Source organism: Neophocaena asiaeorientalis, unplaced genomic scaffold (genome assembly GCF_003031525.2).
Source record: "Neophocaena asiaeorientalis asiaeorientalis breed wild unplaced genomic scaffold, Neophocaena_asiaeorientalis_V1.1 scaffold46, whole genome shotgun sequence".
NCBI lineage: Eukaryota > Metazoa > Chordata > Mammalia > Artiodactyla > Phocoenidae > Neophocaena > Neophocaena asiaeorientalis.
The window spans coordinates 2,677,236-2,695,807 of NW_020175393.1; the positions used below are offsets into that span (position 1 = coordinate 2,677,236).

General features: G+C 42.7%; 1 protein-coding gene across 8 annotated transcripts in view; it reads left to right on the plus strand.

Annotated features, from left to right (window-relative positions):
* The window catches only part of ANKS1A (ankyrin repeat and sterile alpha motif domain containing 1A), a 186,088-nt gene that overhangs the window by 33,958 nt on the left and 133,558 nt on the right, over window positions 1–18,572 (plus strand). The gene's annotated exons all lie outside the window — the stretch shown is intronic.

Consider the following 18,572-nt stretch of genomic DNA (forward strand, 5'->3'; position numbering starts at 1 on the left):
GGTATTAGAGATAATGATCTCTGTCCCTGGACTTGCTGAGTGGGGGACAGAGGGGTGCTCATGAAGCTGAAGACCCTTCCTCTCAGGAGACACCATCATTTTATTCATAGGGTTTCCAAAATGGAACCTTTTGAATTGTTCTGTGACCCCTTCTAATTTGTGTCACGTAACTTATTTGAATTCCTTAAAACAGGTATTTCTCACCGTAGCGTCCGGGACCCCAAAGATGTAGACTTTGAGGTGCAGCGTGTGCAGGCAAAGGCAGACAGAGTGTCTTGGTACTCGAGGTGGATTTTACACTGGAATACTCCCATGATCAGGTGGTAGTTTCAAGGGTGCTCCAGCTCGCTCGCTGCCTCGTTATCCCGGTGCCCCCCAGCCTCCCAGGAGGAGAAAAGCTCCTCTTTCAGGCACTGTGAGGCATCAGGTACAAGCCCGGTCCCTGATCGGGGGTTGACCTTGTTTCCTCTCCTCAGTTATGGGATATTAGCTCATATGCAGCTTTGAGGAAGGGCTGTGTCCCCACTATTGAGTAACTTATCATCACAATGTCCTATGAAGCGGTCTGTAATTATCATATATGGTGAGGAGTGTGGGATCTGGCGCCAGGTTAACTCCTGGCTTCCGGACTTCTGCTGTGGGCCCTGGGCTATTTCACCATTGTTTGCCTCAGTTTGTCTGTTTGTAAAATGAGAGTAATTCCATCAGGTTGTTATAAGGAGTAAATGAACGTAGAACATTTAGAATGGCGCCCGGCACATACTAAGCATCCAGCAGTGTTGTTGTACAGAAAGTGATGTGGTGCAGAACATCAGTGCTAGAGGAATTCAGGGAAGGAGAGGGCAAGTTGAGGGAGGTGTGGTCAGGAGAGCCTTCCTTGGTAGGGCTTGAAACGGGCTGACGGCTTGAGTTGGGCAAAGAAATGTGCATAATGGTACAGAAGTAGGAAGGGACTTGATGTGTTCTAGAAGCTGTAAGGAAACTGATTAGGGTAATGGGAAATTCGATGGGGTATGTGATTTGGGGCGTGGGAGGTGGGAGTGATCACAGAGTTCTAACATAGATCTAAGGGTTAGTTTTTGTAGAGGGGCACCAGGGGCCATTTAGGTGACCAGGGGATGACATAGCTGTGGACTGACACAGGAACTGGAAATTTAAGCCAATGAGTCAACTGGAGACTCACAGCTTGGGTTGGAGTGAGGTGAGCGACAGGAAGCGGAAGGCCCGCCGGGAAGCTGTTCTGATCGTTCACCTCTTTTTGATCGGGACTGAGTGATGGCTATGGGCATAGAGGAAGGGGTCGGCGCAGGTAGTGTTTGAGGTGGTGCTGTGACACATAGGATTTGATGACTGATGGAGACACGGGGGAGACAGGTGCAAGGTGACCTGAGTCTTCAGTCCTGTCTGAATGGCAGTGCAAATAGTGGTCAGAGAGAGGAGAGTGGAGAGGAGGAGCAGATTAGGGGAAGGTTTTGCGACGAGCAGGAAGGTAATGACCCCTAACAACCAAGAGGAGCCCCAAGAGCGGCCCCGTTCCCGGAACCGAGATGGCTTCCTTTGGGCTGAAGTTTGAGCGCGGTAGCCGGAGGCGAGGCTTCCATTTCCCCCATTCATTCTCTGAGCGTCCAACTCCACAGGATGTAGGGCCCAGACTTGGCACTTATTAGTGGCTCCTGCTCAACTTTACTGCCTATTTCCCTGGACCTTCTTGAGTCACGGGCTTCTCAGTATCAGGTGGTATTTGGGCTTCAGCGTTGTTTTCCATAAGGGAACCTCTGAACTTTGGAGGAGGTTGGGAATATTGCCTTCCCTTTCCTTCACAAACCACATACTTCTGCTGTTTCAAATCCCTGTAAAGCTTTCGGCTACCATGGTCAGGCTCTGCCGGTGATGTGATTGCTTTTGAGATTGTAAAGGAAGAAACACCGTGGAAGAAGAGAGTAGCTTTTTTTAGAGCCCCAGGCGTCCTAGGATCATCTGAAATGTCTCAGATTTTCATGCTTGGAATCACTCTGTTAGGAGCACTGTGGCACAGGGAAGCTGCAATGTTACGATAAGGAAGAGCCCTGGCTTCCCCTAGGCCAGGGTTTTAGCCCAAAAGCCCCAATAAAAGCATTATCACAGCAGGGTGGATTGGGCTAAGGCCCTTCCTCATGTTTGCTTTGTTTCAATTATTCTTTTTTGAGCAGCCTTCCCCCCCACTTTCTTTCTTTTTCCTCTACCACCCTCCCTGACCTCCCCTCACTGCTTTGTGTCAGACACTGTTCTAATATTTTCCAAGTTTCCAAGTACTGGCTCATTTAATCTTCACAACAACCCCTCTGAGAGGGTACAGTTGTTATCCTATTTTACAGCTGAGGAAACGGAGGCACAGCATGCCCAGAGTTGCACACCTAGTATTGTGGCTGGGATTTGAGTCCTGGCAGGTTGGCTTTAGGGCCCCTGCTCCTAATCACCTTGTTTAATGGTCTCCCTTCTGTTAGCCGGAGCCACCATTTTGAAGACGGCATTTTCTGTTCCCTCTTTTTAGTTCCACTCAAGAATTTGTTTTAGGAATGTCACATGGTAACATAAGAGGGAACAGATGCTTTTTTGAGTGCTATAGACCTGGCCTGAACACTGGCTGTACCCACTTATTAGCTGTGTAACCTTGGGCACGTCACTTAACCTCTTTGAGCCTCGGTTTTTAAATATGTGTAACAAAGTTAAGACCCGTCATGAAGAAGTGAGACAGATTTTGTAAAGTGCCTAGAATTTAGTAGCCGTGGGGTTTGGGGCTGGTTATTAAACCTCCTCTGTAAAATGAAGATAATAATTCTTATCTCTGTAAATGCTTTACAGTTAAGTGCTTAAAACAATATCTGGAATGTAATAAATGCTCAATATTATTAGTACAAGCCAGCTTTCAACATATATATTTTTTATGCTTCAGTACATTTTTCAGCACTTGTGTTTAACCAGTACTCTTTTTTTGTTGTGGTGGGGGTCTCATTTAGGCCTCTTTGGTTAGATTTCATATACTTTTGACTCTCCTAAGCAAAAGAACCTTGTATGGTAGGGACTTGATAATAACAGATGAGTAAGTGTATTTGACCCATGTTTGATTTTCTTGTGTAGCAGCTATTTGCCTGGGAAAAGGTCCCGTTTTTCTCTAGTGTACATATGTACATATATGTATATATAGGTAAGTGACTTGCCTTGCCTTACCATGCAGATTATCTATCCTGGTGGGGCAGTTTTGTTTTTCATCATTGTTATTGGAGTATTTAGCCATCTGCTGCTTTGCTTTAAATTTTTTGTCTTTATCTTTTTGAAATATTTAATCTCTGTCTCTCTTGTAAAGATCATAGTGGTTAACCATTACTTTTAGTTATGAGACCCAAACCCCTAAACTGCTTTGTCTCTTTTATCCTGTTATTTCCCCTGTAGTTCCGGCTTAATCTCCATGTTCCTACTGTATGATTTCTTGAAATTCATGAATGAGATTTTTCTTTTCAGTTATCTTTGATCGATAGCTGTCTCCCCTTCTCTCCTTCCCCACGTTGGATTCCAGAAGACTAATTTTAATTAAATGAAAGGTTTTGGTCTTCTTATTACACCAGTCAATGGGTAGTTTCCAGCACAAGAAGTTGGTTTCCACATCTGATGGGATCGTTTCCCAATGATCCTAAACTCTCCCAGTCTGTTGGAATATTCATAATATAGATCTTTTCTCGTTACTTATTGTGGGGAGGGATTTAGCAAGGGGGTGCTAGGTGCATCTCTCCTGGGCTGTGTTTGGAGGGTCAACAACATAAATATTGATAGATAATGCACAGGAAAGGGATGGAGAGAGAGAGAATCTTCTATGGGAAGGAAGGTGAGCAGGTGGTCATGTGACGTTGTGAACCCAGGCTGTGGAGTCCAGCGGAACAGGATTCAAACTCCAGCCTGCCCCATGCTCTCTGTGTGACCTGGGTAGGCTGCTTAATTCTTCTAAATCCCAGACTCCTTTTGTAAAATAGGGATGCAGACTTCTACCACACCTGACTGCCTCAGGGTTGATGGAGATGACGGAGATGGGGGTAGGGGGTGTGGGGGACTCTCATTTGTCTCCCCCGCTTCCTTTGGCTTTCTTCCCTGCTCTGCTTGTCTCTGAGGAAGGCAACTTCTCAGCCTTCGTACAGGTTCCTCATGGAAATTAACCACAATTTTGCAAACTTAGGAATGTTGTATCTCCTAAGAAGTATCATTTTGCCTCATTCCCATGATTGTGGTCACAGGTATAGCTGAGTCTCCTTCCTACTTGGTCAGCTGCCCATCAGCAATGACCCTTCTTCCTTATTACTTTGGTCGAGGGAAGGATTTTACGCTAATTTCAAATAAAGGCTGTTTTCGGTCTTGGACCTTCATGCCTTCTTAGCTTTGAGGACTCTCAGAAGCAAGTTTTATCTTTGTGTAGAAGAGCCCCCGCCCCCTCCCCTTCTGCTTTTTTAACTCTCCACAAACGGCATTATTTCAAGGAGCCACCAAGTCTTAAGGGGTATTTAAATCTTATAAAACCTGAGTGATTCAAAATGGTTAGAGGAGGGAACCACTGTATCTTTTCTTCCAACCAGTCTGGGGCAAGGGATGGGACCAGTTTGCTGAATCTCCTTTCCTTCATCCAGGAACGTCTCCTGTAATCTATGTGCAAGCCTGGGAAAAATCCACACTTAGATGGCTCAATAAATAACACCTCTTTCTGTTGTGGACACTTCCAAAGAGCTAAAGGGCAGGAAAATTGATGAGGAAGAAGCACAAAATAGTAAAAGATTAATAAGTGCGTGATTAGCCTTTTCCATATTCAAAGTTTAATGAATATATGTTACAGGTACAAGAGAGTTGCCTTAAAACAATTGCAGCCTCTGGAGAAGGGCTGAGGTGCACCGTAGAGGCTGAGGCCTCCAGCAGCCAATTGGGTGACCCAGTTGGGATAGTTCTGACAAATTTTAAGGTAGAGAGAGAGAGACTGGAGGATCTGGCACGGGTAAGGCCTTGACTTCAGTTCTAGCCTCAAGTCTGCCTTAGACAGGGTCATTTTCCCCCTTTTGACCATAGCTTTTTTCCACGGGTAAGATGATGGTCCGGATGCTTTCTCAGATCCCTTCTAGCTCCAGAGCTTCCGATTCCTGATTCCTTGCGTTCTGCTTGTATAACAGACAAGATAGACAGAGATTCATAAGCTATAATGTGTGTGTGTGTGTGTGTGTGTGTGTGTGTGTGTGTGATCTTTTTTTTTTTTTTTTTAAATAGCCACAGAATTGTACAAACATCACTACAGTCTAATTTCAGAACATTTTCATCACTCCAAAAGGAAACCCCATACACATTAGAATTCATTTCTCATTTTCCTTCCATCTCCCCAGGTAGCCACTAATCTGCTTTCTGTCTATATGGATTTGCCTATTTTGGACATTTCACATAAATGGAATCATACAATATGTGGCCTTTTGTGACTGGATTCTTTTACTTAACATAATGTTTTCAAGGTTCATCTATATTGTAGCAACTATCAGTACTTCATTCTTCTTTATTGACAAAAAATATTCCATGGTATGGTATGTCACATTTTACTCATTCATTCCTCAGTTGATGAAAATTTAGATTGTTTCCATGTTTTGGCTATTATGAATAATGCTGCTTTGAACATTTATATACAAGTTTTTGTGTGGCCATATGCCTTCATTTCTCTTGGAGTGAATTGCTGAGTTGTATGATAACTATATTTAATTTTTTGAGGATCTGCCAAATTGTTTACCATGGCTGAACCATTTTACAAGCCTACCAGCAATGTATAAGGGTGCCAGTTTTTCCACCTCCTTCCTAACGCTTGTTCTTGTCTGTTATATTTTAGCCATCCTAGTGGATATAAAGTGATTTTTTTAATTTGCTTTTTCCTCATGGCTAATGTTATTGAGTAACTTTTCATGTTACTTATTAGCCATTTGTATATTTTTTTGGAGTGATACCTTTCCAAATCCTTTGGCCATATTTGAATTGGGTTATTTATCTTTTTTATTGTTGAGGTGAAAGAGTGGTTCCTCTTTGAAAGTTTTGTTTAGCATAGCAGTCTGGAATTTTAACTTTATGTCACTGATCGTTCCATCACTGCTTTTGTAGACTAAAGGTCATTGGTTAAACGGATTTTTTTTGAAGTCGGCTATTAGAAATGGAAGCTTAAAAAGATTTTTAAATGCAAAAGGTGGCAGAGGGGTCATGCATAGAGTGATGGGAAGAAGGTGGTTTTGGATTTATACACGGGAACAGTGTAAGTGTTTTGGAAGCAGCTGCCCCTCCTTCAAGCACTTGACTTCCTTCGATATCATACCAATGTCTGTTTTCTTCTACTTGTTTGTGGCTTTGACTGACATCTTCCAAAAGAGTTTTCAGGGCTAATGCCTTTGAAAAATACTAACGAATTAAATGGAAATTAATGTAACTAAACATTACTTTCATTTGAGGATACTGTGAGGTTTTTTTTAGGTAGTCAATAGCTGTTAATTTATGACAGCTCTTCCAGAAATTGTGGCCTTAGACTATTATACTATGGTGTCCAGCGGACTGGCTTGGAGAAGGGGAAAAGAATTGAAGAACCTCCATAACTAACTGTCTAACCATGTATGTTGGAGAGTTGAAAGCTTTGGTTATTCTTTTACTCTCCTTACAAATTGAAGCATTTTCCAGAGAGCCGATGAGGACAGCAGCCCTCACTTTAGCTCCCAGGATACTTACAACACTGGGTGAAATAGTTTTTTTATTCACCGAAGTCTTTGGATCTTGCCTAGAGCTTGGTTAGCTTTAAACTGTTTTGGCCTTACTCAAGGACCCTGTCTAGTTATTGTTCATTTTCTCATTTGCATTTAGGACCCTGTCTAGTTATTGTTCATTTTCTCATTTGCATTTACACGTAGCTTAAGGGGCTTCCCTACATCCCCTCCCCCGGAACCTCATGCAAGAAAAAACATCCTTGCAACTTGGCCTCTTAGTAAGTGTTGGAAACTGGGCTTCATGACAAGTTGGCTGTGAACCAAGCTTTCCTTGCTCTTACGCATGTGAAACCTGTTTCTCTTGGCTAAGGTATTTAAAGAAAAAAAAACTGTCCACATCTCAGCTAAAACAATCATCTTCCCCTGCCCCCCCCCCAGCCTTATCCCCCTCTTCTTCCTTCCCATTTTATTTGACAAGACTGCTGTGAATCACTTTTTCTAGGTATTTCAAACATCAGGCCGCTCAGGTTTCTTCTTCTATCTGCTCTTATTTCCCTTCTTAGAGGAGTGGCTATGTGAGGCCATTCGTGTTGTCTCTGATGTAAGAAAAACCTTTGGGGTTCTGTCCTTTGGACATGACTCTCTTTTCATGCTTCTCTGCACAGGGATGGGCTTGTTTACATTTTTTTAATGCCCCATCTTCTGAATCAGAAGTGAGACTACCCTTGTGTTAGTTTGTATTAAAAACTGCTGAGATGAGTGGTGGAGCCAGGACTTGCTGACGTTGTTGGACTTTGTCATTTGTACTTGACGTATGAGAAAGGGAACGGCTTAATATTTGGGCTCCTCTTTCCTGTAGCTTTAGTTGTCTCTTATCTTTAAGCAAATCCTGAAAACATAAACATTTTAAATTAATATACGTTGTTAAAAGCCCCACTGGGTTAAATACACACCAGTATTTCAATATTAAAATTATCGTTGATACTCCCTAAATAGCTCTGGCTACCAGCTGTGTAAGGAAAACCTTGAAAGAAAGAAGGTGCAAGTTATTTATTTAAAGTACCCCCCTGGGGGAAGGTTGGGGGTGGGATGAATTTTGGGGGATTGGGATTGTCATATATACACTACTGTATATAAAATAGATAGCTAATAAGAACCTACTGTATAGCACAGCGAACTCTACTCAATGCTCCGTGGTGACATAAATGGGAAGGAAATCCAGAAAAGAGGGGATATATGTATACGTATAGCTGATTCACTTTGCTGTACAGCAGAAACCAACACAACATTGTAAAGCAACTGTACTCCAATAAAAATTAAGAAAAATAAAAAAGTGGATATATGAATAACTGATTCACTTTGCTGTATAGCAGAAACACAACATTGTAAAGCAACTATACTCCAATAAAAATTAATTATAAAATAAAATACCCCCCTGGTGAAGTGGTGATGGGATTAGCATGTCCCTAGCGACTGATAAGGGGCTTCAGGAGCTTATTTTAGAGTGCTCAGCACCCCACGATCTGTAGGGTGCATTGAAAGAGCACACATCATGCTGGTGAACCCTTATCTCCAGTGGGGGGAAATACAGGCCAGTGTGTCTGCAGAAGTAGAGTGACCTCTGCTGCCATCAAGGTGGAGAGTCTGGAGACTATAAGATTCTGACTATGCCTTTCCTCTGAAGAGCCCTGTTGCCTCTGCAGCAGATGGGAACACAGGGGTCTGTGACTGTCAGTGGGAGGCTGGTGAAGGACCTCCAGCTGTTGATGACTTGGGATATAATATTGAGGTCATTACCTTGACATACAATTCTCTATAGTCTTTCTAGGCAGAGGAGAAAAAAAATTCAAATCCCCCTTCAACTGTTCATTTGCTTCCATTGCCAGACTAATCCAGTGCCTATGATGTGTTTCCTTCCTTAATGGTCAAAGCACTACCGTAATTTCAAACCAACCTGGGGTTTCTAATTCTTAGGAGAAGTCTCTAATATATTTTAATAGAGGCAATAGCTCTTAAGGATATTTAGTTCCTTCACTATTCATTCACCTCATCCCCAACTTGTATAGGACTAACGGCTTCATTGCTATCAGTTAATGTGAAATATATCCCTCTTGACACCTAGATAAGTAAACACCTTGGGAGCCAAACTTTTGTAAGAAACTACTTGTTTGAAAAACAGAGCACAGGACTGATAACGTAGCTTCATTTATTCATAGAACATTTTATCCAGTACGCACCTATATGAGCAGGGCACTGTTCTGGATACCAAGCAGATACAAAAACAGATCTCACACGGATGGACCTTGGTCTCAAGTGCCTTAGAGTCTAGAGAGACACATATATACATATTACATACATGTGCAAAATGCATATGGATACATACATATCACCTCACTTTTTACTCTGTTATTAACTAGTGTAAGCAGATAAAGGATAATGGAAGTTGAGAGGAAAGAAGAGAGTCCTTCTGGATATGTAGCACTGAAAGGCTCAGTGGTTATGGCTTTGGGCTCTGGAGTCAGAGTGCCTGAATTCAAATCCTGGTTTAGTGCTTATTATTGTAGGAACCTTGGACAAGTTACAGTAGTCCCCCCCATCTGCGGTTAAGCTTTCTGTGATTTGTTAGCCACGGTCAACTGCTGTCCAAAAATATTAAATAGAAAATTCTAGAAGTAAATATTTCATAAGTTTTAAATAGCACACTGTTCTGGGTAGTGTGGTGAAATCTTACCCCATCCTGCTCCATCCTACCTGGTATGTGAACCATTTCTTTGTCCAGCGTATCCACGCTGTATATGCTACCTGCCTATTAGTCACTTAGAAGCTGTCTGGGTTATCAGATCGACTGTTGCAGCATCGCAGTGCTTGTGTGATAAACCCTTATTTTACTTAATAATGGCCCCAGGGCTTCCCTGGTGGCTCAGTGGTTAAGAATCCGCCTGCCAATGCAGGGGACATGGGTTCGAGCCCTGGTCCGGGAAGATCCCACATGCCGCAGAGCAACTAAGCCCACACGCCACAACTACTGAGCCCTCGTGCCACAACTACTGAAGCCTGTGCGCCTAGAGCCTGTGCTCTGCAACAAGAGAAGCCACCGCAGTGAGAAGCCTGCACACCACAATGAAGAGTAGCACCCGCTCGCCGCAGCTAGAGAAAGCCCACGCACAGCAATGAAGACCCAACGCAGCCAAAAAAAAAACCCCAGAAATGCCCCAAAGTGCAAGAGTAGTGATGCTATCGATTTGGCTATTCTCTTACTGTGCCTAATTTATAAATTAATCTCTATCATAGGTATGTGCATATAGGAACAAACATCGTATACGTGAGGTTCAGCACTGTCCGTGGTTTCAGGCATCCACTGTGGGTTTTGGAACGTATCCCTTATGACTAAGGGGGGACTACAGTATTTTATTTCTCTAAGACGGTTTCTTCTTCTGGTATTTAGGGACGATAAGTACCTACTTCAGGGGAGTTCCCTGGTGGTCCAGTGGTTGGGACTCCGAGTGTTCACTGCCGAGGGCACAGGTTCAATCCCTGGTCGGGTAACTAAGATCTCACAAGTGGCTCGGCACAGCCCCCCGCCCCCCTGCCCCCGCAAAAAAAAAGTACCTACTTCACAGGGTAGTTGTGAAGATTGAATAATGTAATTTAGGTACAGCCTCAGCAGAGTGCCTGACACACAGTAGGCCTTGTTCGGTGGATGGAGGACCAGAGAAGCTGAAGTGTGAACTGTGGCCTTTGAAGGAAGAGAATTGAGGCATAGGGCAGTCTGGGGAGAGAGGTGGATGAGGAAAGCACTGAAGTGGAAGAGACTGTGCGTATTTGGAGAAAAGCTAAATTTTGCTGAAGCAATGGGGTATAACGTAGTAAAGAAGAAAATAAGATTGGGAAAAATAAGTTGTGGCTGGTTCACGCAAGTCATCAATCCTTCACTGAATCATTTTGACCTCATTTCGAAGGATGAGGGATGCTACTGAAGGTTTTGGAGTGGACTAGCAATGATCAGACTCCAGCTTTAGGAAAATTAATCTAATGACACTTTTTAAAATTTAATTTAATTTATTTTTGGCTTTGTTGGGTCTTCGTTGCTATGCGCGGGCTTTCTCTAGTTGTGGTGAGCGGGGGCTACTCTTCATTGTGGTGCGTGGGCTTCTCATTGCAGTGGCTTCTCTTGTTGTGGAGCATGGGCTCTAGGTGCGTGGGCTTCCGTAGTTTTGGCACGTGGGCTCAGTAGTTGTGGCTCACGGGCTCTAGAGTGCAGGGTCAGTAGCTGTGGTGCACGGGCTTAGTTGCCCCGCGGCATGTGGGATCTTCCCGGACCAGGGCTCGAACCCGTGTCCCCTGCATTGGCAGGTGGATTCTTAACCACTGCACCACCAGGGAAGCCCGTGACAACACTCTTTATGGTATCTGTGTTGGGGAAACTTATTAGGACAAGGTCCCAGGGCCTGAACTAAGTCAGTTCCCTTGTAGCCTTTCCTGTTCTATAACTTGGTCTGGTATGTGTCATGGGCACTTCCCTTTGTCATTGAGTTTTCTAGTACATCATCATTTTAAATAATGGTTTTACATCCTTCTCTCCCACCCCAACCTGCACCTCCCTCTGCAGTGACCTCTCTCCCACTAAAGGCACATATTGACCTTGTGTTCTCATCTCCTTCCCTCCATCTAAGCCAGGATGGCTCTGATGTCATTTATTCGTAATTAGATAAAATAGAGATGTAGCAAATGCATTACTTCTCAACCATTTTAAAGCACATTTTAAGCCATTTATTTCTAATTGCAGTTTAAAAGGCTTTTCTTTTTCTTGGAAGAATTTCAGGCATCAAGCAGTTAGGGAACAATCCTTTTAGGCCTATTCAGCTGAGCCTTAAAAAAAAAATCAATCGTATTAGGCTTTTTTAGAATTAAGGGGCAGGGGAGGTCTCCAGTGTCTACCCCAAAGGGAGCTGTCCTCTCCCTTGAGGAATGGTGTGAAATGGTTTTGTGGAGAAAGCCTGTGTCATTGTCCCTGCCCTGGCACAAATCATCCTCTTCCCCCTGCCCACAGACAGATGTTTATCACATTTGAATTTTAATTTTTTACTCAGTTTTATTTGTTTTCTGACTTTTGGGATACTCCAGTTGTTTGCATATTGCTGGTTTTTTTTTATTGTTGTTTTGTTTTTCTCTCTGAGTTTCGAAGAACCTGATGAACTAGTGTGTCTTTGAAACTCATCTCATAAGTAGTTACAGCATTATAAACTGGTTCTCCTAAAAATTATGAATTTTTGTTTTAAAAACATTTGATCGTAGATTATATAAGGGCTAAGAGCACTGATTTTAGGTTCTTTTGGAGGTGGGTTTTATGAGGTGTGATGAAGCCAATTAAAGAATACCTCTCGGGCTTCCCTGGTGGCGCAGTGGTTGAGAGTCCGCCTGCCTATGCAGGCGACACGGCTACGTGCCCCAGTCCGGGAAGATCCCACATGCCGGGGAGCGACTGGGTCCGTGAGCCATGGTCGCTGAGCCTGCGCATCCGGAGCCTGTGCTCCGCAACGGGAGAGGCCACAACAGTGAGGGGCCTGCGTACCGCGGGAAAAAAAAAAAAAAGAATACCTCTCCACAACATTGTAAATCAACTATACTTCAATAAAATTAAAAAGACAAAAAACCTGCAATGTCTGTGAAGCACAATACAGCAAAATACAGTAAAGTGAGATGTGCTTCTATACATAAAAAAAACAATAACCTCTTCTTAGTTGTTTCTGAAACAATTGAAAAGAGAGTGAAATTCACACAGTCAGACAGATGGAGATAGGAATATCACTTTTATTACCAATAAAGGTGCTTGACAATTGTGGCCTTGATCTGCAGCCAAATAAGCTCCCTAACTTTCACATCTAGAACAGACAGGCTTAGGGCCTAATCACTAGCAAGAGCTGTCACAGGGGCCCTTCCCTGCAGGGCAGGCCCTTTGCTTCTTGGGATGGAACAGATCAGAATGCATGCTGCCTCCTGCAGACAGGGGAATGGAAGTCTCTTCAACAGCTTTATGGAGTGATTTCGCACGTCTTCTTGACAGACTTACTTAATTTGATCCTAGTATCTATTTCATCATATTTGTGAAATTTGCTGTTGATTCAATGGACATGTAAGTTGCACTATGCATTTGATAAATATTTTCATCAAGAATTAGCCCAGTTTGTCTTAGCAATATTATAATATGCACCATGGTGAAGTATTTAGTTGCCTTCTACTGTTTGCTTTCAAGTAATCAGAAATAAAAAGTTTGGGGGAATATGCTAAGGATACTGTATGCTTTTCATTTATTCACATGGTATTGTTAATGGTTTCCCGATCTGCTTAGAAGAAATATCTGCAAAGTAGTTGATAGTGCAAAAATGAGGCACGGCATGCTTGAAGAGTCGGGAGCATTTTCTGTTTCTGTGGGCTTTTCACATCTTGCTCATCTAAGAAATATGACTTCTGCTTCCAACCCTTGTGGGCAATGGCTGAGGCCACTTGAGCAGGGTTTGGAGGAAGTGCGGTGGTGCAGCTTAATGAGTTTCAGTCATCTGGGTCCTGGTTAGATGGCCACCGATGTTCTCATTTTCAGACTTCTCAGACACTTCTCACTTGTCTTTTGAGCCAAGCATAGCCGTAAGATAAGCAGCTATGTGGTTTTAAGAACAGAGTGTGTTGTGCACTGTCTGGTGAGTACGTTGTGTCTCTAAAGTTGAGATTCCACATAGTGAGTTCTGGAAAACAACTGCCCATAAATTTGGAAGATAATGAAAAGATTAGTTAGACATTCCTAACCTCGCTGAGCACTCTGAGTTGACCGGTATAATTCACTGACCTGAAGACGGATCCAAGAAGCCTGGAATGTGCTGTTTCATATTGTTTCTCTTGAAAAATGTATTTAATCAATGTTCACAGTGTTCAGGGCAATATACGTGGTATGACCTTTATCCTTGAGGCACCTGTGGGAGGCTGCATGTGACACATATGACGAAGATGAGGATTTGGAGGAAAAATGGAAATGAGAGATGATTTAATTTGCACTGATCTATATAATTGAGAAATACTTTTCTCTTGATGATTCTTAGTAGATGGTCTTTTCTGTACGTTTGATATAAAGTTAAATGGGCCATGATTAGGCATACTATTGAGTCTAACTTTTCTAAAACAAAAATATCATTTTAAATTTGTTAGACGAATACATCCTCACAATCGAAAAAGTCAAGTATAACAATCCATAGTGTCTCTTCCTCCCTTCAGTCCTTCCAGCAGTTTTATGTATATTTTTTTCAGATTTCTTTTTTACCATGCTTAGACAAATTTATTCCATTTTTGTTTTAATGGTGATACATATCTGCAACTTGTTTTTTCATTGAATATATTATTGACATTAGTTAATTTGAAGAAGTTTTTATCATGAATGAGTGTTGAATCATAAAGTATTTTATATCTAATGAAAGGGACATATGGTTTTTCTTGTTTAATCTAGTTAATGGCTACATCAGATTCTCTGATGTTCAAAACTCCTGACATTCCTGGTATAACTTTAGTCATTCTTTAAAATTGACAGCTACTTATCCTTTTTTTTTTTTTTTTAATTAATTAATTAATTTACTTTTGGCTGTGTTGGGTCTTCGTTGCTGTGCGCGGGCTTTCTCTAGTTGTGGTGAACAGGGGCTACTCCTCGTTGCGGCACGCAGGCTTCTCATTGCGGTGGCTTCTCTTGTTGCAGAGCATGGGCTCTTGACGTGAGGGCTTCAGCAGTTGTGGCTCGCAGGCTCTAGAGCACAGGGTCAGTAGTTGTGGTGCACGGGCTTCGTTGCTCTGCAGCATGTGGGATCTTCACGGACCAGGGCTTGAACCCGTGTCCCCTGCATTGGCAGGCGGATTCTTAACCACTGTGCCACCAGGGAAGTCCGCTACTCATTCTTTAAAGACATTTTTAAGATGTCACGAAGCAGCAGAGTGTGTGACCTGGGCTAGGAAACCTGAGAGGGACGTGGTCAAGTTGTGCTGGGAATGGGACTGACCACACCCTGTATGGAGTCGGGGGAATTGAATTGAGAACTGGCTCTTGCAGGAGCTGTTCTCATTATAGTTGTTGTGGTTGTTAGAAGTGATACATTACATTAGAGCTTCATAATATCCCTAGCCTACAAAGTATTAGATTCTGAATAACATTGTCCTAGTTGTAACCTTTGCGTGCAGAGGGGTTTTAAGCACTGTGGTTGCCTTTAGTTTTTGGAGCTTGTTATGTTTCATTTCCTTTCATAGTCCTTTGGGAGTAGTTTAGTAGTCAGGGGCAATTTCTCATGCCATCCTTCAGTGAAAATATTTTGGTGTCTTCTGAGCACTAGGCCACACCTTGGCCATCTCTTATTTCTTTGAGGAACTAGATTCCAAGGGAGATTTTTCTCTACTTTACCAGCTCTCTCTAGAACAACTCATGACTTAGCAGCACATGACAGAGTAATTGGAGATTGCTATGAACAGTCATTACAAGTGGCTAGAGCTCAAAAAGTCTCTTGGGTTTATGGTCTAGATTTGAGGTTAGTAGCTTAACAGAGATGAGATCTATTGGCTTCTAGGAGCTAAGACAGGAGTTTAAACATTTAGGTTTCATGCTCTCAATCTAAAAAGTGAGTGAGTGGGGTAGGTGATCTTTACAGTTTCTTTTATCTCTAATATTTTGATTTTGTGTAATTGCATCTACTTTTCTTTGACTGATCCCTCAGTTGAGAACTGAAGCCTGCAAGCAGCTGATGGAAGGTTAGGATCCTGACTTGCATTTAAATTGTGCCACTCTTGTTGGTTCATCCTGATACTGATTCTTTTCTTCACATGTTTTGGATTATACATTGTACATTGTTACTTCTTGGCATTAGTGTTCATTTTTAGGGAGTGTGGGTTTTTTTTGATAGACTTCATTTTTAGAGCAGCTTTAGGTTTGTAGAAAAATTGCCCAGAAAGTGTAGAAAGTTCCTCTATGTTCCTTCTCTCCCTCACCCCCACAGTTTCCCATATTACTAATATTGTGTGTGTGTGTGTGTGGCATTAACATCTTGACTGTGTGGAACATTTGTTGTAATTGATGAACCAATATTGATATGTTATTGTTAACTAAAGTCTGTTAGGGTTCACTCTATTTATTCATTCATTCATGCATGCATGCACGCATACATGCATGCACACATGCATGCATGCAGTGCCGGGTCTTAGTTGCGGCATGTGGGCTCTTAGTTGCCACATGTGGGATCTAGTTCCCTGACCAGGGATCAAACCCAGGCCCCCTGCATTGGGAGCGCTGGACCCACTGGACCACCAGGGAAGTCCCAGGGTTCACTCTTGGTATTGTACAGTTCTTTGGGTTTCGACAAATACATAATGTTATGCATCCACCATTACAGTATCACACGAGATAGTTTCACTGACATAAAAATGTTCTGTGTTTCATCTGTTCATCCTTCCTCAAAACCCCCTGAACCCCTGACAACCACTGATCTTTTCTTGTCTCTGTAGTATTGCCTTTAATGGAATGTCATATACTTGGAATCATACAGTATGTATAGCCTTCTCAGATTGGCTTCTTTCACTTAGTAATATGCTTTTAAGGTTCCTCCATGTCTTTTTTGCCTTGTTAACTCATTTCCTTTTATCACTGAACAATATTTCATTGTCTGGATATACCACAGTTTATCCATTCACCTATTGAAGTTCATCTTGATTGCTTCCAAGTTTTGGCAATTATGAATAAAGCTGCTATAGACATTCATGTGCAGGTGTTTGTGTGGACATAAATTTTCAGCTCATATAAGTAAATACCTAGGAGCACGATTACTGGATCATGTGGTAAACCTATATTTAGCTTTGTAAGCAGCTGCCAAGCGAGATTTCAAACTGGCTGTTTTCACTGCGTTCCCACCAGCAATGAGTCTCGTTGCTTCCCATGCTCGCCAGCATTTGCTGTTGTGTTTTGCATTTTAGCCATTCTGATAGGTGCGTACTTGTATTTCGTTGTTGTTTTAATTTGCACTTCCCTAATGACGTGATGTAGCACAACTTTTCATATGCTTCTTTGTCATCTGTATATCTTTGGTAAGGTGTCTGTTCAGATCTTTTGCCCTTTTTATTTTTTAAAATTTATTTATATATTTTTGGCTGCGTTGGGTCCTCGTTGTTGAGCGTTGGCTTTCTCTAGTTGCGGAGAGCAGGGGCTACTCTTTGTTGTGGTACGTGGGCTTCTTATCGTGGTGGCTTCTCGTTGCAGAGCACGGGCTCTAGGTGCACAGGCTTCAGTAGTTGTGGCACGCAGGCTCAGTAGTTGTGGCTCACGGGCTCTAGAGCACAGGCTTAGTAGTTGTGGCGCATGGGCTTACTTGCTCCGCGACAGGTGGGATCTTCCTGCACCAGGGCTCGAAACCGTGTCCCCTGCATTGGCAGGCGGATTCTTTTTTTTTTTTTTTTAATAAATTTATTTAATTTTGGCTGCATTGGGTCTTCGTTGCTCCACACGGGCTTTTCTCTAGTTTTGTTGAGCGGGGGCTACTGTTCGTTGCCGTGTGCGAGCTTCTCATTGTGGTGGCTTCTGTTGTCGCAGAGCACAGGCTCTAGGCACACGGGCTCAGTAGTTGTGGCTAAAAATTCTTAACCACTGCGCCACCAGGGAAGTCCTTGCCCTTTTTTTTTTTGTTTTGTTTTTTGTTTTTGTTTTTGTTTTGCGATACGCGGGCCTCTCACCGTTGTGGCCTCTCCCGTTGCGGATCACAGGCTCCAGACGCGCAGGCTCAGCGGCCATGGCTCACGGGTCCAGCCGCTCTGCGGCATGTGGGATCTTCCCGGACCGGGGCATGAACCTGCGTCCCCTGCATTGGCAGGCAGACTCACAACCACTGCGCCACCAGGGAAGCCCAGTCCTTGCCCATTTTAAAATCGGGTTGGTTTTCCTTCTTTGTTTTTTAACTGAGGTATAATTGACATATAACATTATATTAGCTTTAGGTGTACACATAATAATTCAGTATTTGCATACATTGTGGAATGATCACCACAGTAAGTTTTGAAGAGCCTCTATACTATTTTCCATAGTGGCTGTACCAATTTACGTTTCCACCAACAGTGCACAAGGGTTCCCCTTTCTCCACATCCTTGCCAAAACTTGATGTTTCTTGTTTTTTTGATAATAACCATTCTGACAGATGTGAAGTCATATCTCATTATGGTTTTGATTTGCATTTCCCTGATGATTAGTGGTGTTGAACATCTTTCCACGTGTCTGTTGGCCATCTGTATGTCTTCTTTGGAAAATGTCTATTCAGATCTTCTGTCCATTTTTTAATTAGATTTTTTTTGGTATTGAATTGTATGAGTTCTTCTGTATATTGGATATTAGCCCCTTATCAGATACATGATTTGCAGATGTTTTCTCCATTCAGTAGGTTGCCTTTTTATTTTGTTGATGGTTTCTTTTGCTGTGCAGAAGCTTTTCTTTTTAAAGATTTATTATTATTTATAAAAAAAAATTTTTTTTGGTTGCGTTGGCTCTTAGTTGAGGCATGTGGGATCTTTCGTTGTGGCTCTCGGGCTCTTTGTTGTGGCCCACGGGCTTCTCTCTAGTTGTGGCCTGCAGGCTCCAGGGTGCGTGGGCTCTGTAGTTGTGGTACATGGGCTTAGTTGCCCCATGGCAGGTTGGATCTTAGTTCCCTAGCCAGGGATCGAACCCATGTCCCCTGCATTGTAAGGTGGATTCTTTACCACTGGACTACCAGGGAAGTCCCTGTGCAGAAGCTTTTCAATTGGATGAGTCTCACTTGTTTATTTTTGCTTTTATTGCCTTTGCTTTAG